Below are 20,944 nucleotides of genomic sequence, written 5' to 3' on the forward strand. Positions count from 1 at the left end.
ATCTCCTTTGAAATAATATTGAAGGCTCTGTCTCAACAGCCAATTGTGGTATAATAATCTTATTCTAATAACCCAGCAGGGAAAAAAAAACTTTTCCTTCCTCCTCTTAATATTTTGGAGTCTATACCCAAGTTATTATCTACTAAACTGTGGAAGCGATTCTTTGTTATCTATGCTCTCAAAATCAAATTAATTAAAATCAAGAGTGCTTCATCAATTAAGTCATCTTCGCAGTGTACTCATCATGGCCAGAATTTTATGTTGGGCGGAAGCTCTGCCCACCCACCAAAAAGTCAGCAGAAAGCTGCCTCTGCCAGGCCTGGGGAGGCATGCTGGGATTTTACACTCCCCAGGCCCTTAATTGGCCTTGGGTGGAACTTACACCTCTGAGGCAGGAAGTCCCACCTAATGGAGCTGCCGGCCACTCAGTAGGCCAGCAGCTCTCAATCCCAGCAGTGCCACCAGTAGCAGTGGCCACTGCTGGCACTGCTACCAGTCGTAGCAGCAAGAGGGTCAACGGCCCCAGAAACACGCTAAATTTTTGGGGCCTTGCCGGGGACAATCGGCTGGGCCCTGGCAAGGCAAAGGGGGAGGGGGAAAAGAAAAGACTTCACTTCAGTGGGGACGTTTGGGGTTGCCTCCGTGGGGCACAAGGTGGCCTAATCAGGAGGGACCCCCCCCCCCCGTCAGCCCTCAAGAAGGCCGCCAGGTTTTACCTGGCAACTTTCTGGGGGCCTGATCTACCTGCCCGCCGCTGGTAAAACACTTAATTAGCCACTTAAGGGTCTTGATTGACCTGGGGTAGGCGGGCCATTTCTTGCTGCCGCCCTGCGTAAAACTGCAGCGGTGGCAGAAAGGCATCGGGAACAGCACTCCTCGCCTCCCGCTCAATTTTACTGCCCCCTCCCCCCCCATCCCGCTCCTGTGGGAGGGCGTAAAATTCCAGCCCATCTTTCTGGTCTATATACTCAAGTACCAAACCAGCATCTATCTACTGAGCAATCAGGAGAGCCAAACAGTGACCAATTAAGAATGACTTCAAAGACTGTAGGCTAGAACTTGAAGCCTGGTAGGAAGAAGAATCGATGGCAGGACAAGTTCTGCACATTCTTATCTCCTGGAGTGTGGACTCTGGGATAGCATAGTTTGGTGATATTCCCACCCGCTTGGGATACTCGTGCTCTTAATTACCAGACTTAACTTTCTGCAGCGAGTTTAATGAGAAATTAATGTGTAAATCTAGCAAGTTCTTAAAAATAATGAGAAGGCTAAGGGCGAGGTACCATTTGAGAGAAGCTTACGGTGCAGCTATGTAAATCGGCCAGCAAGTTCCGAAAATTGACAACCTATCTTAATCCCCAGAATTTGCGGGCCAATTTGCATGTTGATAACGGCTTGCATCGTTAACATACTGTTATTTTCCTAGCAAGACTGGGCCCAATAGTTCTGCAATGGTCACATTTCTGAGAGGGGTATATCAAACACCTCTCTATACCCACGCACATACACAATTTACATACATTAACTGTCCATGGGCACACTGATGCATGGCCAAGTGCAACTCAACTTCTGAAAGGAAACATGTCCGTCCATTTGCAAGTATTCACAGTGCCTGTAAAGCCCCTCTCCCAAATCTAATTTTCAAAAACAATTTAGTTATTCGAAAGAAAAATGTTGTCATCACAGCGGAAGATTATTATACAGCAATAGAAATAGTGTGTTAGCAAGCACAAGAAAGACACATTACAGCATTCAACACACTATTCGTGTGGTACACAGTCTGCCTAGGTTTAGACATGCAGGGCTGAATTGCACCAGCCCCTCGACGCCGCGGGAGCCGGTAAAATTCTGCAGGGAGAGGCCCGCCTCAACCTGCGACGTCGAGAAGGGCCTGCCACAGACTAGTAGTGGCGGGGGGGACCTCTGTACTGCCCCCAACCCGCTGCTTGGCAGCTGCACCCATTTAGAATATATAAAACACTACTTACCTCTGCAGACTATGCATCCCGCCGCCTCTCGCTCTGCACTTCATTTTATGTAGAACCGGTGGCAGTCGCGTGCTGTCCCGTTCACGAACAGAAAACCAGACGGGACAACAGAAGCAGGAGTACAGGACAGTGAAGGTAAGTGGAGATTTACAGGGGTCTCAGCTCTGCATTCTTAAAAAGGGAGGAGGGAGGGAGTCTGGGATTACTGGAGGCAAAGCTCTGCAGGCATGAAGGGAAGTACTGTGTACCCACCCTCTGTAAACAGTGTACGCTCTGCATTTGTTTGGGTGTGTGAAGGAGCAATGGCACTCTAGTCACCCTTTGTGTGGGGAGGGTGCCAGAAAGGGTAGTAGCGTTAAGGTTATATGGATGGTGGGGACAATCAATGGTACATATGAAAAAAGGAGCAGGAGTAGGCCATTCAGCCCCTCAAACCTGCCCCACCATTCAAGAAGATCATGGCTGATCTGTCCCAGACCTCAACTCCTCTTTCTCGCCAGCTCCTCATAGCCCTCAACTCCCCGCTATTTCAAAAATATATCTACCTCATCTTTAAATACTTTGTGATCTAGCCTCCACAACTCTCTGGCGTAGAGAACTCCAGACATTCACTACCCTCTGAGACAAGAAATTCCTTTGTATCTGAGTTTTAAATGAGCATGCCCTTATTCTATAACTATGTCCCCTAATTCGAGACTCCCCCACTAGTGGAAACATCTTCTCAACATCTAACTTGCCAAGCCTCCTCAGAATTTTGTAACTTTTAATAAGATCACCCCTCATTCTTCTAAACTCCAATGAATAAAGGCCTAACCAGTTTAGCCATTCTTGATAAGTCAACCCATTTATCCCAGGAATCAGCCAAGGTGAATCTCTTTTGAGATTCCAATGCCAGTATTACCCGGTCTTAAATACGGGGACCAAAACTGTATACAGTACTCCAGGTGCGGCCTCACCATCACCCTGTACAGTTGTAACAAGACTTCCCTATTTTTAAACTCCAACCCCCTAGCAATAAAGGCCAAAATTCAATTTGCCTTCTCAATTACTTGCTGCAGGGGCCTATAGACATGTGTGACTTATTCCCCTTGCTATTCCTTATTTCCACCCAAACTGATTCCACATCACAATCCTGGTAGGATCTTGATGTGGTCATGCTGTGCCACTCTATTAACCAAGATAGGCAATGCCATGCCATGCCACATAGTTGATCCATGAAACACCTGATGTATCCGTCAACACCAATCCCTGCCTTGTTAGAGACCTTCAAATAAATGAAGGATATAACTTAATTCTTCTTCTTCTTTGGCCTCCTTGTCTCGAGAGACAATGGGTAAGCGCCTGGAGGTGGTCAGTGGTTTGTGAAGCAGCGCCTGGAGTGGCTATAAAGGCCAATTCTAGAGTAACAGACTCTTCCACAGGTGCTGTAGATAAAATGGGTTGTCGGGGCTGTTACACAGTTGGCTCTCCCCTTGTGCTTCTGTCTTTATTCCTGCCAACTAAGTCTCTTTGACTCGCCACACTTTAGCCCCGCCTTTATAGCTGTCCACCAGCTCTGGCGATCACTGGCAACTGACTCCCACGACTTGTGATCAATGTCACAGGACTTCATGTTGCGTTTGCAGATGTCTTTAAAGGGGAGACATGGACGGCCGGCGGGTCTGATACCAGTGACAAGCTCGCTGTACAATGTGTCTTTGGGGATCCTGCCATCTTCCATGTGGCTCACATGGCCAAGCAATCTCAAGCACCACTGGCTCAGTAGGGTGTATGGCTGGGGATGATGGCCGCCTCGAGGACTTCTGTGTTGGAGATACGGTCCTGCCACCTGATGCCAAGGATGCTCCGGAGGCAGCGAAGATGAAATGAATTGAGAGTCGCTCTTGGCTGACATATGTTGTCCAGGCCTCGCTGCCGTAGAGCAAGGTACTGAGGCCACAGGCTTGACACACTCGAACTTTTGTGTTCCGTGTCAGTGCACCATTTTCCCACACTCTCTTGGCCAGTCTGGACATAGCAGCGGACGCCTTTCCCATGCGCTTGTTGATTTCTGCATCGAGACACAGTTTACTGGTGATGGTTGAGCCAAGGTAGGTGAACTCTTGAACCACTTCCAGAGCGTGGTCGCCAATATTGATGGATGGAGCATTTCTGACGTCCTGTCCCATGATGTTCGTTTTCTTGAGGCTGATGGGTTAGGCTAAATTTGTTGCAGGCAGCCACAATCCTGTCGATGAGTCTCTGCAGACGCTCTTCAGTGTGGGATGTTAAGGCAGCGTCAGCAAAGAGGAGTTCCCTGATGAGGACTTTCTGTACTTTGGTCTTCGCTTTTAGACGTGCAAGGTTGAACAACCTGCCATCTGATCTTGTGTGGATGAAAATTCCTTCTTCTGAAGACTTGAACGCATGCGAGAGAAGCAGGGAGAAAATCCCAAACAGTGTAGGTGCGAGAACACAGCCCTGTTTCACACCACTCAGGATAGGAAAGGGGTCTGATGAGGCGCCACTATGCTGAATTGTGCCTTTCATATTGTCATGGAACGAGGTGATGATACTTAGTAGCTTTGGTGGACATCCGATCTTTGCAAGTAGTCTGAAGAGACCACATCTGCTGACGAAGGCATACGGTCCATCTGACTGCTCACCGCCTCTGGTCCAGTACACTTACTCAGCATCTATGCTCCAACACTCTGCTCCCCAACTGAAGTTAAAGACCTGTACTACGAGGAACTCCATTATATCATTGGTAGCATCCCCAATACCGAACAGCTGTTCCTGCTGGGGAACTTCAATGCCAGGGTTGGGGCCGACCATGACTCATGGCTCACCTGCCTTGGGCGCTATGGCATTGGAAGGATGAATGAGAATGGACAGAGACTGCTTGCATTGTGTACCTATCACAACCTCTGCATCACCAACTCGTTCTTTCATACTAAACCCTGTCACCAGGTTGCTTGGAGGCACCCAAGATCACGTCGTTGGCACCAGCTGGACCTCATCGTCACAAGGCGAGCCTCTTTAAACAGCATTCAAATCACACGCAGCTTCCACTGGTGATCGGTTGTGGCAGCGAGACAAGGGTAGTTGTTGGGAGGGGGCCCTCAATCTGTGCCTGACCACCATGGCACCCCTCGCCCCGGCGCGCGGAAAGGCCGGTAGCTATCGCTGGGTGGCCTTTCATGTCTCCCGGACGCCCACTTGCCATGGGTAAAATACCCGGGGAGGTGGGAGAGGGCCCTTAAGTGGCTACTTAAAGGTCTTGACTGGCCTCGGGCAGGTAGGCCATTTCTTCCTTCCCCCGCCCCCCGACGTAAAGTTGACCAGAGGTGGCAGCGGGGCTTCCTGCTCCATTTTACGCCGCCCCCAAGCCACCATCCGACCTGCTGGGTTGGCAGAAAATTCAGCCCATTGACTCTGTTTCTCCCTCCACAAATACTGCCTGGCCTGCTGAGAGTTTTCAGCATTTTCTTTATACTTTATATTTTTCTTATCCACTAGCTGTTCATCAATGGTATCACATGACGTAGGGAGGTGTCATTTCAAGTGTAGCCTTCAGTTGAACACACAAGTAATTGTCATTTTTCATATATAATTACGCCATTATATTTAAATATATAAACGTATGGCAATTAGGGAAAACTGAGCAGTGGAGTTGGTTGAAAAGTAGTACAGGAGAGAGGTACGAAACTGGAGAGAGTATAAATTAGTGACTAGTTTATAGGGGAATTTCCGTTATAAATAGGGACACAGGAATTTCCAGTGGAAAAAATGGACAGGAATTGTACCAGGATGCCAGGTTTCTATGATATTATACATGGAGAGAATTTTGCATTTAAGAATAGGAAACACTAAAAGTACTTCACCATGACGCCACAGGGATCACTCTGCAATTGGTATTATTTCAGTTTATATATATATAATCTCTTCAGTATGATAAGCACAATGCACAATGATATTGCAATTAATGCATACTCCCCCATCTACAGACCCTTTATTAAATTTTTGTCAACATTTCTAGCTTTTTAATACACATGGACTTTTATATTCTAATAACCAACTGTGAATTACCACTTGAACTTAAAACTTTTGGTGATGGGTATCCTATCAATTACATTTATGTTGAAGGATTAAGGAATCCTACAAATAATCCATCCTCAAACTTCATAGAATGCATTATAAAAATGGGAATTTTAAAAGCAGTAAAAATTATGCAAAAACTTTAGCTTTGCTCTTGAAATTTCAGATTTTTTTTTTATTCATTCATGGGAAAAGGGCATCGCTGGCCAGGCCAGCATTTATTGCCCGTTCCTAATGGCCCTCGAGAAGGTGGTGGTGAGCTGCCTTCTTGAACCGCTGCAGTCCATTTGGGGTAGGTACACCCACAGTGCTGTTAAGAAGGGAGTTCCAGGATTTTGACCCAGCGACAGTGAAGGAACGATGATATAGTTCCAAGTCAGGATGGTGTGTGTCTTGGAGGGGATCTTGCAGGTGGTGGTGTTCCCATGCATTTGCTGCCCTTGTCCTTCTAGTTGGTAGAGGTTGCGGGTTTGGAAAGTGCTGTCTGAGGAGCCTTGGTGCATTGCATCTTGTAGATGCCACTGCTGCCACTTTGCGTCGGTGGTGGAGGGAGTGAATGTTTGTGGATGGGGTGCCAATCGAGCGGGCTGCTTTGTCCTGGATGGTGTCGAGCTTCTGGAGTGTTGTTGGAGCTGCACCCATCCAGGCAAGTGGAGAGTATTCCATCACACTCCTGACTTGTGCCTTGTAGATGGTGGACAGGCTTGGGGGAGTCAGGAGGTGAGTTACTCGCCTCAGGATTCCTAGCCTCTGACCTGCTCTTGCAGCCACGGTATTTATATGGCTACTCCAGTTATCTAAAATCCTCTGATTACTGCTTCAAGTCACTCAGATGTCCATTGTTCTCCATATAAAATTAATTTACAAATCGCTAAATAATTGCTTTGAAGGTAGTAGAGGGGGAAGCAGTGATTCATCACTCATGATAAGTAATATGTTTAAAATTGCCAGCATTATCCCTTCGTCTAGAACCAGAAATTAAGAAAATGCAAGCTTTAAAATTCATTATGTGCAATAAGAATGGAGTAGATTTCCAGGGGCTACAACCCATTCTCTGAACTCAGTGCATGTTCACAGTGGGCTCAAGGGTCTGTTTCTGTGCTGTATAACTCTCTGACTCTATGTTACAGCCCTCCACTTCACTCTAGTTTCAGAACTAATTTATAGGTCTCAATTTTAATCCAGGTTATGTCCCAGCTTTAGTTTGTTTAGCCAGATGCAGTCAGGTTGAGGGTGATTTAGTAGTAAACATTCTTAGTAGAGCTGTTATTGCCTTTGACGAGTTTTGGACATTGTATATTGACTATTGGAATATTTACATTTTGTGCTCGAATGTCTGAAAAAGTCTTTTAAAGCTGGCAATGGAAAATAACTGCTCACTTCCAAAATAAAACAGTGAGAATGAAGAGGAAGGAAGCAAGAGGGGAGTTTTAAATGTTATTTCTATAAAAGAAATAGGGATTGAAAAAATAAACTAGGTGAAAAAAAGGTTAGGACTGCATACAAGTTGAGAAAAAGAATGGGGAACAGACATAGTAAATTGCATTGTAATAGGTTAAAAAAATTCTAATTAAAATTGTATTTGTATTGCTTATTTTCGACAGATGATTTTAGTAAAATTTCTATACTGGATTATCTTTTAAATGCTGCTTTACCTGACTGTAAAAATCCTAAAGCCAATAAAAATTAATGCTGTAATATTAGCATGTATGTCAGCATATAAACAAACTTATCATCTGGTATGCAAGACATGAATTTCCTTTGAGCTGGTGGCATCTAAGAGTTAAAAAAAACTCAAATTCTGGAAGATACAATAATGCAATTGGATATCTATATATCTTAAGGGTGGTTGCCCTTTTATTTTGAATCACGAGCTGAAGAAACACTTTTTTGGGTGACAGCTACTAAACTACTGATCATCCAAATGCCAACCAGTATTCTGCAGTGGTAGGCAAACACCAGCAGCACTTGAAACTAATTACTGACAATGTGAACAGAAAATGCCAAATAAATATATATTTTAAAAATGTATATACACATATATATCTCTCTCCACCATTATGCAAAATTACATTCGCTTTAATATTGCTACCCTGTTCTCATTTAAAGCTGTACTACCCCACAATGTTCTTTAGAACATCTAGCTTCCCTGATGGACCAGCAAGTAGCTGAGCCATACAGACCAAGGAGGACTGCAGATACAACCTCGGATCCATAATAAATTAGCCAATATTTGGCAGAGAATTGCAATTGACTCAAGCATCCGGGTTTGGGAATAGGGAAGAAAAGAGACAGCCAGACTCCCCCAGGTTGCCAACAGTCATCCAGCTGGATGTATGCATGTGTGTTAATGTTAGGCAATGTCAAAATGGGGCTTTGCTGCAACGCCCTTTACATTTAGTTAGTCTGCTGCACTTTTTGCCGATATTCACACATGAATACTTGAGGAAGGTACCAGAGGACAACCTACATCTCTGAAACTATAGCAAGGAGTCAATGCCTACAGGATAAGGAAAAACAGGTGAGTAGAGTTTTAAAAAAGAAAAAAATCTAACTAACTGCAATTTGGAACAACCATCTCACCACCAATGCAATATCAAAAAGGAGTTGAATTGTTCACATTTGGAGCTCTCCAATCCATCACCATGACTAGGCTCATCAGATGTCAATCCCATACAGTTTGCTTGTCATCTCTAAAATGGAAAACTACAACAGAAAAGTTCACCTTGCATCATCAAATATAACTGGAATAATTTTAGAGTTATTTTACGAAGGACTTCAAGAGAATTGTGAAATGATGCAGCTTTAAACGCCAGCAATAAATGACAGAATTAACATGATTAAATTGTCAAATATCTTTAATGACTAAAATACATAAGATTCTAATCCAAACACTCACTTTCAAAGCCGAATTTTCCATAGGAGTATACTGGAGTATAAGGAATTTTCCTCCACACAAGATCAGGGGGCAGGTTGTTCAACCTTGCCCGTCTAAGAGCGAAGTCCAAAGTACGGAAAGTCCTCATCAGGGAACTCCTCTTTGCTGACGATGCTGCTTTAACATCTCACACTGAAGAGTGCCTGCAGAGTCTCATCGACAGGTTTGCTGCTGCCTGCAATGAATTTGGCCTAACCATCAGCCTCAAGAAAATGAACATCATGGGGCAGGACATCATAAATGCTCCATCCATCAATATTGGCGACCACGCTCTGGAAGTGGTTCAAGAGTTCACCTACCTAGGCTCAACTATCACCAGTAACCTGTCTCTAGATGCAGAAATCAACAAGCGCATGGGAAAGGCTTCCACTGCTATGTCCAGACTGGCCAAGAGAGTGTGGGAAAATGGTGCACTGACACGGAACACAAAAGTCCGAGTGTATCAGGCCTATGTTCTCAGTACCTTGCTCTATGGCAGCAAGGCCTGGACAATGTATGTCAGCCAAGAGCGATGTCTCAATTCATTCCACCTTCGCTGCCTCCAGAGAATACTTGGCATCAGGTGGCAGGACCGTATCTCCAACACAGTAGTCCTCGAGGCAGCCAACATCCCCAGCTTATACACACTACTGAGTCAGCGGCGCTTGAGATGGCTTGGCCATGTGAGCCGCATGGAAGATGGCAGGATCCCCAAAGACACATTGTACAGCGAGCTCGCCACTGGTATCAGACCCACCGGCCGTCCATGTCTCCGCTTTAAAGACATCTGAAAATGCGACATGAAATCCTGTGACATTGATCACAAGTCGTGGGAGTCAGTTGCCAGTGATCGCCAGAGCTGGCGGGCAGCCATAAAGACGGGGCTAAAGTGTGGCGAGTCGAAGAGACTTGGTCGTTGGCAGGAAAAAAGACAGAGGTGCAAGGGGAGAGCCAACTGTGTAACAGCCCCGACAAACAAATTTCTCTGCAGCACCTGTGGAAGAGCCTGCCACTCCAGGCGCTGCTTCACAAACCACTGACCACCTCCAGGCGCTTATCCATTGTCTCTCGAGATAAGGAGGCCAAAGAAGATGATGACACTGGAGCAGATATATCAGCATGGAGAGAACAATGCACTAATGATATCCTGTCTCTAGAAGCCTTCAGAAAAGTTTTAATATTTCCTAATTGTGCTGTTGACCTACACTGACCGAGCATTAATATCACCTTTATTGATTTATTAAGGTCTGGGATCATTTTCATTAATGAGTCAATAAATTAAATAGATCACATCATGATGAAGCTATGGTCTCAATAATTACATATTTTTGAGATCTTTGTTCATCAGAAACAGCTGTAGTGTCTGAAATTAGACCCTTCTTTAGTATATGCATCATTATAAAACTACACGACCATTTTTCTTGGTACATTTTATAATACTTGGGTATTGTACTATACATTATCTCCAAGAACAAATCATAGATTTAGCTCAAGACTGGAAGCATTGCACAAAGAGCCATAATTTCACACCTTGTTAGATGATGCAAGATGTTTGTCATCCAAGCTGCTTTTTGTGCACGTAAGTCTTGCATACATACCCATGATCTGTGACTTTACTTATTAAATTGGGTTATGAACAAGTATAATATTGTCAGCCTCAAACAAACATTGCAATATTTCTAAAATGCTGAACCAAAATGCAGTGGTCTGCCACCATATGGTTTTTACTGACAATTAAGAGCTCTAACAACAATTGAATTTCATTCATTGTTGGGATTGAGTTTGTTTCCCCACAGCTAGTTACTTGGCACATCACTCAAAACAGTGAGCAGCCTCTGTGAAAATTGCTGTCATAATTACAAGTCCATTTAAGGTACGGTCCAATAAATCTAACCTAATCACCAGATGGGTACTGTTATTAAAATCTTTGCTAATGGCACAAATAATAACCAAACTGTGGCAGCTGCTGACAAGTGTGCAATAACATTTTTTCAACCAGTGCCATAGAGTTGAGTGATCGTTGTTGTGGAAGCTTGCTGGAGGTACAGCCTACATAAAATGATTTTATTTATCTCAAAAACAATTCACTTTTCTCTGAAGTCTTCTTGGAATTTTGATCCAAAGATACTGACTGTGTGAATCAACTATAGCTTTTAAATGACTCTTATTGGTTAGCCTTATATTATCACTAACATAAGCAGTGTCAGGTTATCAGAAACAATGCTATGAGCAGAAGGAACTAAATATTTCAGAGATTTCCCACCCCCCCACCCCCCAAACAGAGTCAGTCAGGCTCCTTAATCATTCGTAAGTCTCAATTTTTGAAATCATTACAACCAAGGATACTTTGTTAACAGTGAGTCTTGCAAGCATGCCCATTCTAACACCAGTCTGTAGTGTGTGCCCATGCTCAACTCAATTAGTATAGCAACCAGGAATGAAATAACTAAACAAAAGACCTACAATTATATATACACCCTTTCTTTGCACCCACCACAGTTTTTCTTGAATGAGTTACAATACTGATCCACAACTACATTAATTTAATTATGCCACTCACATTTGATTGTTGGAGGCTAAAACATGGTACATCACTTTGCACATGAATATATAAATAGGCACACTAACTGCAATTTATTGGGAATTTAATGCAAGGGAAATCAATGCCAGTTTGAGACTGTTGAACACACTGCCACAAGTGTGACAGCAATTTGCTTTAAAAATAATTCACGTTAGCAGTAGGAATAAGATTAATTTTAATTTTTCAAACGCCTTCACTATTTTGCTCCTCGGAATTTTGTTGGCCCCTTATGAGTAGTGTTGAGTTTTACTGAAGAATTGTAGGGGAATGCAGCTTTTAAATTAGTATCTTGGGGCAACACTTTTCCAGCTGCAAAAAAAAAGGAAGCAAACCAAAAATATTTTAAATTCTCAGCTATAAAACAGATTTAAAAGATGAGAATTACAAATGTATGCTTCAATATCAAGTACTATAAAGATCTTAAAAGGTGAACATGAGAACTTTCAGTAATATATTGATTTTAAAATTCTCATCCTCGTTTTCAAATCCCTCCATGTCGTTGCCCCTCCCCATCATTAATCTCCTCCAGCCCCACAACCCTCAGATATCTGTGCTCATCTAATTCTGGTGCTTGAGCATCCCGATTTTAAAGAGGCCATCCCCGATTTTAATTGCGCTGCCATTGGTGGTCATGTCTTCAGCCGGCTAGGCCCTAAGCTCTAGAATTCCCTCCCTAAACCTTTGATTCGCTACCTCTCTTTATTCCTTTAAGGTACTCTGTAAAACCTGCCTTTTAACCAAGCTTTTGACCATCAGCCCCAATATCGTCTTATGTGACTCAGTGTCTAATTTTGGTTTATAATGCTCCTGTGAAGTGCCTTGGGACGATTTATTACCTTAAAGGTGCTATATAAATATTTGTTGTTGTAGTATAGTGCTTGTTCTTACACAAAATTTCAAATCTACTACCTTGTCAAGACACGGCATCATTATTTTGACTTTTTTTCTTGTGAGACCAACAGTATAGTTTTCTCATGTGTTAAATTATACAAATGTAGTTTATGTGGACATTTTTTAAAGCCAGGATAGGTTGTTGGGGGAGTGGGGTGGGGGTGGGGGGGAAAAGAGAAGAGAGGGCGGTTGGAGGGGAGAGGTATTGAAGTACTTCACACCAGAAGTACTTTACACTTCAGCATCCAGTCTCAAATTACAGTGCAATTGACTTCAAATTATATACACTTAAATAGACATAAGTTTGGAATTCAAATCACATAGCTGCAGATTTTATAGCTTTGAATTCCACCCCCCCCAAAAAAGTCTTTTGTCCAAAACAGAGTCATGTTTGCCCAACTCAAGTTGTTGCCAGTTTGACTACTATATTACAGCTGGTTATCATATTCATATGTGAAGTGCGCAAACTTTTTGTCTTCAAGGGCCATCTGTACAGATTTCATGGTACCTCAGGGCCATATAAGGTTGTATATATGCCCAGTCCTGGTGCTCTGGCTACAGACAATAAACTGTGTACTTTGCACCTTCCCACATTCAGAACAGCTGACCCCACTATAAGTTCCAGGGTCAGGTCAATTATTTACAACGTGAGCTATCAGAATGGAGGAGGGTGGACATGATGGAAAGAGAGACTACGTGCCATTATCACTTCATGGTAAATGTCTACAACATTCATTTAAATGGGGAAATGACTCATGTGAAAGGAAAAAAATTGCTGGCATCCAAAATAACAAGGAACACAAAAACAAAGGCTGGGAGATCCCATTGACTGACTAGGGAAACTGTGAGGAAGGAAAAATTAGAGACATTGAACAACTTTTGGAATGGCAAAGCATTCTCTCCCCCTCCCATTAAATGGATAGAAAATAGGGTATGAGGTAGGAGAGGGGGGTGGAAGGTGAGATTGATGATAGGAGGGTTGCTTTTGTTGACAAGAGGGCACCCTCACCAGAGGAAAACAATGCAGTTTGCCTGGCAGGGGTTTATGATCAGAATCAGCGTGAGCAACTACCTGTAGGATCTCACAGGAGATGCAGACGATGATAGTAGTCCAAGAAAGCTACTCAGTTAAGGCTGTTTCTCAAAATGGCTTTGCACACTAATACTGCAACACAACTTACCTGCATGCTTAGGCTACCGACATGCAGGATGCATTGCTGTTACAAGACACGCTTCAGCAACTCGCCAAGGCTTCAACAGCCCCTTCCAAACCTGCAACCTCTATGACCTAGAAGGACAAAAACAGCAGATGCCTGGAACACCAGCACCTGCAAGATCCCCTCCAAGTCACACACCATCTTGACTTGGTACTATAATTGCCGTTCCTTCACTGTCACTGGGTCAAAATCCTGGAGTTCCCTACCTAGAACACATGGACTGCAGCGGATCAAGGTGGCAGCTCACTACCACTTTCTCAAGGGCAATCATGGATTTGCAATAAATGCTGATCTTGTCCTCGATGCCCACATCCCAAGAACGAATAAAACAAAAGTCTTTCACTGTGAATGCATCTTCAACCAGCATCTCAAGATAGCACATCATTCAAGGAAGCAGATCGAAACTAGAGGCTGGCCCAGAAATACAAGTTCATGATTCCCATGAGGAAGGCTACCTGTGAGATCCTTGCCTAGAAGGACATACAGTCAACTAGTAGATTAGAGCCTCCCTCTAACTCAGGCTAGTACCATCCTGCTTTTATGTATTACCCTATTTGCTCACAAACTGATCGACCAACAACTTGCATTTATATAGCACCTTGTAAATAGAAAGGCATCCCAAGAGAGGTGTAATCAGACATAAATGGATGTCGAGGCAAAAAAAGCAGTTATTAGGAGGGATGATCAATAGTGCTATCGAGAGATGGAATTTAAGGATGTGGAGGCTGAGGAGAGAATTGTAGAGCATGGAGCCTAAATGGTCAGAGATTGAAATGACCCATTATTTTGGCTTTTCTTTCCTTCAGATAACTTGGAGTAAAATTACTAACAGAAAAATGCCTGGAGGCAGTGAATATACTTTGGAGTGAAAATTCATTGAAATGTGGGTCATGATTTTTGACCATCTTGGGAGTGGAAATGAAGCTGCTATATAGCCAGGAAAATAGGTTATTGGCTCAGCAGATATGTTCTCCAGAGCTGAATAAGCTTGCTGACAACATGAAGTAGAAGGCAGCCAGAGACCTTGGAACTGTATCTCAACATACCTGACGAAGGAAGAAAGTAGTTCAAAAGGAAACATCTTTTAAAAGTGTCTTGTATTCAAACATTAAAATTTAATGAATCTGAATGTTACACTTTACAGGATGTTCTGTGAATACAAATGCAGTTTCTGAAGTTTTTACTTGTTCTACCTTTACAATAAATTATCGATCATCGTAAGCTTGTTCTCTACCCAACGCACAGAGCAGATTCAGAATTCAATTAAATCCATTTAGAATCCCAAGAGAGCCAGGTATAGCACACTAGTTGTACTCTGTCTGAATTGAGGAATCCTGCAGAAAATGCAATCCAACATATCAAGGGAATGTATTTTGTCTGAAGCGCTATGTAACATTGGACTTACTGTAAACTCACTAAAGCATTTGAAAGAACACAGAGGAAACGGGCGCGAGAGCGAACGGGTGCGAGAGAACGAGAGAGCATTAAATATTCATCTCCATCTTCTCTTCAGAAAACCACCCACCCCCATAACATGATTCAAAGCCACCATCAGCTTCTGCCTCAAAAAATAAATTCCTCCATTCTTTCCAACTAACATCCCACCTCCAACCTTCCACTTCCCTAAGGTTCTAGTCATCACCCGCCTTCCAACTTTCTTGTTTGAGTTGCTCAGATCAGACTTCCACTCCACCGAAAAAACACACTACACTATTGAAAAATCACAAAAAAGGTAGAAGACCTGGCTCCCTGTTACTAATGCTGTTCAATCATCTTTTCTTCCACTTCCATGGTTCAACAAACACCCGTTACTTCAGACACAGCCAACTGTTCCTTACTCTTCTGCTTAAAGATCACATCCCATGTACTACAAGGGTTCCCACTGCTGATCACTATCCAGGCCGTGGACATCTGGTGAGAACAGGGACTGTCTCAGCTGATAAGACCACCAATATTCACTTGTCAAAGTTCAATAAACAGCCAATATAATAAAAGCAAAATACTGCAGATGCTGGAAATCTGAAATAAAAACAAGAAGTGTTGGTCGGCACAGAGTCGGTGGGCCAAAGGGCCTGTTTCAGTGCTGTATCTCTAAATAATAAATAAATAAATACTCAGCAGGTCTGGCAGTATCTGTGGAGAGAGTAGCAAAGTTAACGTTTCAGGTCTGTGACCAGACTTCAGAGTGTGACTGGCCTTTTTCTAATATTTTATTTTTTAACCATGTGCCTGCTTTTCATGTAGTCACAGCTGCTCATTATTCCGCTATTAACAGTCTCTGGACTAATGCTTTGTCTTTCACCACAAGCATGAACTCACTCTTTGCCTTTGTCCCAGGACAGCTTTGTTATTTGATCTCTCCTGCCCTATCAAACCCCTTCCCCTTTGTTCTCTCCCCCACCCCCCTCCCCTTCACTTGCTTATAACCGAATTCTTTTCTAACCGACCTGAGTATTTCCAGCACTTTTTGTTTTTATTTCAATAAACAGCCAGTCATTTTAATGAAGCTCCAGATGACAAAATAGGAAGGGAAAAAACACAAGTAAACCTGTATCCTATCCAACAACATTGTGGGCATACCTTCATCACATGGACTGCATCAGTTCAAGAATAAAGCCCATCATCAATTTCTCAGTCGGTTAGCAACCAACATAAGCATTTGACTTGAGGCCATTACAATTTAGCCCAAATCTGTCTGCACCCAGCAAGCAGCAAACATGTGTACTTTCAACAGGGCTTGATAAATGGCAAACAGGAGCAAGAATCCTAGTTGATTATATCTCCCTCCAGAACCCCAAGAACACAGAGGTCAATTGTCGGCATGCTACTCATCTCAGATTTATTAACACCATAGATCAACATAATCTTCCTGGTCCGTTACACTAGATCGACAAATTCCCAGGGAGGACAGGAAGCAAGTAAAGAGCTTTACTCAGGTCTTTAATCCACCAGCAGGCCAAATATAAAAATGTGTTTTTCCTGCTCCCGTTTAGCTGTCCTTATACCACGTGCCAGAACTGTAGTTAGGTGGCCAGCTGCAGCCAACTCTCATTGCTAAGTTGTCTGCATAACAAGCCAGAACAATTCTTCAAAATTCTTAAAATACAGTAGGTGCTGAAAATCAAAAATTGCTGGAAACTCTCAGCCATCATGCAACATCTGTGGAGACAAACTTAGGGTTAACAATTCTTCATGTTTTCCTATTGTGGCCTCTAATCAGGACCTATCTAACAGCATAACCAAGACTGGAACTCCTGGGTACAACCACAATGCAGTTTTCATCTTACCAACATAAAAATGTCTAACTATCTCAACATTTCCAGCGGTGGGTTTGCATCAAGATAAGCAATGCCAAGCAGATTATAAAATCAAAAAGGCAAAGATAGTATCTTATCTAGGTTCAGGTGACATTCAGAAATTGTTATAGCTTTGTTCTTGTGCCTGATGATGTAGACTGAACACCTCAGTCAGATTACAGCTTTACAACATGTTCAGATGTGAATAATGTTGTTTTACATTTGCGGTAAAAATTGAAACCTGCTGGATTTTCTTTTCCTCATGAGGAATTCTCAGAACAGATTAAACTCTACACATAGCTACAGAAAAATCTATATGAAGTAGTAGATTTTGCACCTTCTCCAAAGCATCCCACACAAAAAGCATTATCCTTTGCTGTCACAGACCTCTGCACTTTAATTCATTACCAGGCTGAATTGCTCACTGACATTTCACTCTTAGAAGTGACAATCTGGCTCAAAAAGGTTTTTTTAAAAACCTGTGGCAACAGTTCAGCCGAGAAGATAAATGTCCAGTTTACTTAGTGGCAGTAAAAATAAACAAGAAAAACTATAAAAATAGGCTTGGCAGAACTGTACTGCAAACTGTTGTAAAAACCCAAGTAAAAGCAAAATTACAATTTTCATAGCAGCACACACCCCACTTTAAATAAAGAATCTGGAAGGTAAAAGTACCATAAAATCAACATCCACAAGATTTAAAAGTACCATTAAACTTGCAGTTATCTAATGTCTTTTCATAGGGTTGGGGGTGGGGGGGAAAGAGATCATAACATAGAAAAAGGGAATAAAGTAACAAACATCATGTCAAGAATGAGAAGGTTTTGTCTTACAGGACTCCAGGTTTTAAAAAAGGAGGGAGTTCCAGAGTATGGGCTGAGGCAACTAAAGGCACTATGACCGAGTGGTGGACAAAAAGCAAAGGATGTAGGGAGAATGAAAGAGTATCTGTGGGGCACACACATAGCAGAGTCAACCGACTGGAAGGTACAGGAGAGAACACAGGAAGGGAGCACGAGACTGGAGGATGTTGCAAAAGGGTGTTGAAAGGCTTTGCAGATAAAAGGTTTTAAATTGAAGGATAGGGAGACAATGTAGAATAGCGAGGACAGTGATGAAAGGCGAGTAGGACTTAATGCGAAGCTGGATATGCATGGTTGAGTTTTTGGACAAATTGGGACCTTATAGGCAGTAGACGGACTAGGAAAAATGTTGGAGAATGAATCTAATGGTTTCAGCAGCAGTGGTGGTGGCGGAACTAAAAGTAATAGTGCAGGCAGACTATGTTGTGGAATTAAACAATCTTGGTAATGGATATGATGACGTGGGCTTTGAAATTCAATGCTGGGTTGAACAATACTCCAAGAATGAACAAACTTGCAATTATATAGTGCCTTTCATGACCTCGCGCACCCCAAAGTGCTTTACAATCAATATTTTTTGCAATGTTGAAATGTAGTAAATATGATGGCCAATTTATACACAGCAAGGCCCATAAAGAGTAATGAGATATTGCCAAAATCATAGATTTATCTCTCAACTAACATCACTAAACCAATGACCAGGACACTGGGGAGAACTCCCCTATTCTTCTTTGAAATGTTGCCATAGAAATTTTTATATCCACCAGAGGTCTCAGATGGGGCCTTGGTTTAACATCACATCTGAAAGGCATCACCTGAGACAGTGCAGCATTACTGCAATACTGCAATTATGTGTCAGCCTGGATTATGTGCTCACGTCTCTGGAGTGGTACTTGGACCCACAACCATCTGAGGAAGTAGTGAAAGTGCTACCATTGAGCCAAAGTTGACAAAATGTTCATGAAACTGGGATGAGAAAAGAGGTGCCACGATAGTTGGAGAGGACGGATAGGTCAAAAGTGAATATCTTACTGAGGGGGATTAGTACAGTGTGCAGTGTCATTTCTAAGATTCACTTTTAAAACAGAAAAAGTTGGAAACACTCAGCAAGTCAGGTAGCACCTGTGGAAAAATAACAAAGTGACTCTTGACAACGCAGCCCAGCGCCGACGTCATCAGCGCGCTCCCAGCTTCGCACATGTGCAGAACAATAATGACCCAAGGATTTCATTACCAGCCAGATCCATTTACAATTCTCATATTAAAACAAAATGTCCATTGGATTTAGGTTCCCGAAACAATTAGACGAAAAAGCAAACTAGTTGTTTTATATCGGCACAGGTCTAAACACAAAGCTCACTGAAGTGATGCTGGATCAAGTTGTGGATTTGGCTCTTCTTACAACATAGAAGCAGTTCTCTGCTGGTGTTCATGCTGAATACAAGCTCCCAGGATTTATTTGTTCCAACTTTCAAAATGTTAGAAATCTCTTTTTAAAATACTGGTTTAAAATTCAGGTTTATGTCAAGAAATAATCGGCAATAAAATTCATTAAACAACCCGCTGCAGGGAGCAGGAGCGTGAGGGAGCGAGGACCAGAAGTGGGATTGAGCAGGGAGCGCAGGCAGAGCAGAGGAGGTGAAGCGGCGAGGCCACGAGCGAGGGCCCACAGGTTGGGGGGTGAAGCAGGGGCTGAGGCGGGGAGCAAGTGGTGAGCAGACGAGCACGGGAGGCAGCGAAGAGAAGCGCGATAGCAAAAGGGAGCGGGGTACTGTTGGGGGTGGGATGGAGGTGGCAATCGCAGCCACTGTGGCCATTTGGGTTTCCTTTGTTTTAGTTTTTGTGATAAATTGAGCAGCGCCATCTTTGCTACTGGCAGTTGCCAAAATCATCACAGACAGTGACATTTCAGTGCACGAGGCTGCATTTGTGCATGTGCAAGTACTGCACCACCTAGTGGTTGCATTGTCAGCAAATGCAGCCAAGAAACAAACAATTCAGGCCTTAGCCCTTTGTTAATTCTAATCTTGAAGGGTCAAAGGCTTGAAACATGAACTACTATTTTCCCCATAGATGCTGCCTGACTTGCTGAGTACTTCCAGCTTTATAATTTTTTGTTTCCTGCAGATTCATTGCATCTGCTGCATTTTGATTTTTTTTTTTTACAACCACCTCTATGCTACCCCTGTCCATCTACAAATGTCAGGTACCCCAGAACTTTGCAACACATCTCCCGTGACAAACCCATGACCCCAGTTCTACCAGTTCCTAATGACTTAAAAGATCATAATCTTCATGATCGAATTTTTCCATGACCTTGCTCCAACCTATCTGAATAACTATCCCAAGTAATACATCCACGTCCACAAATTCCACCGCTTTACAGAATGATTCTTCCACTATTGGAGACCAGTCATTATTTAACTACTAAGTAATAATTTCACGTACTGATGCTCTTCCAAAAACAGTGCAGTCTTTTACCTCCACACTTCAAAAAAATTCCTTCCCTTCAGTGACCACTGTTGTCTTTGGTGTATTCAAGTGCAGTAGAAATTAGATATGATTATAAATGAAATGAAAACACATTCAGTACTTGCATTTTATAGAGGTCTGCCAGGTTTAGAATACTACTATACATGGTCCCATACTGTTATCGCCATACTGCATAGTTCTCTTTTTCCATCTTGAATCAAGAGTTTTATTCCCAAATTGCAAGAGGCGTATTTGTAAATGCAATATTTTACCACTTTGATTTAATGTATTAGCTTTGTGGCAGAGACTAAAAGGAAACCTGAACTCACCTTTTTCACTTTAGCGCTGGATCAACTCCATAAATCATCAAATTACACTGATGAGCCCCAAAGCAACATTCAACTTCTGTTACAGAAAAAGGATGTCTGAACTTGGTTTCGTATCCAGATAAGCCTAATAGTGAACACTGGAATAAAAAAGACGACATGTTCAATAACAATTCTAGATTTTGTGCTTCTGACATGTCAAATTGAGAAAAGCCCTCTTTCTTCACATTCCCCTCTTCCAGATAATGGCAGAACACAAAAAAAAAAAATTGTGTTTCAAGTCAACATCTGCCGTATTCAACTTACCACCACTGCG

At 42.8% G+C, this 20,944-nt stretch overlaps 1 protein-coding gene across 6 annotated transcripts in view; it reads right to left on the reverse strand.

Annotated features, from left to right (window-relative positions):
* Positions 1-20,944, reverse strand: part of glceb (glucuronic acid epimerase b) — a 137,196-nt gene that overhangs the window by 54,362 nt on the left and 61,890 nt on the right. For 4 of the 6 annotated variants that reach the window (XM_068018124.1, XM_068018122.1, XM_068018125.1 and 1 more), the window contains exon 2: positions 20,632-20,768. The exons of the other annotated variants lie outside the window; for them this stretch is intronic. The gene's annotated coding sequence lies outside the window, so the exon portion shown is untranslated. The remainder of the gene's footprint in view (positions 1-20,631; positions 20,769-20,944) is intronic. 6 annotated transcript variants of the gene reach the window in all.

Source organism: Heterodontus francisci, chromosome 38 (assembly GCF_036365525.1).
Source record: "Heterodontus francisci isolate sHetFra1 chromosome 38, sHetFra1.hap1, whole genome shotgun sequence".
Taxonomy (NCBI): Eukaryota; Metazoa; Chordata; class Chondrichthyes; order Heterodontiformes; family Heterodontidae; genus Heterodontus; species Heterodontus francisci.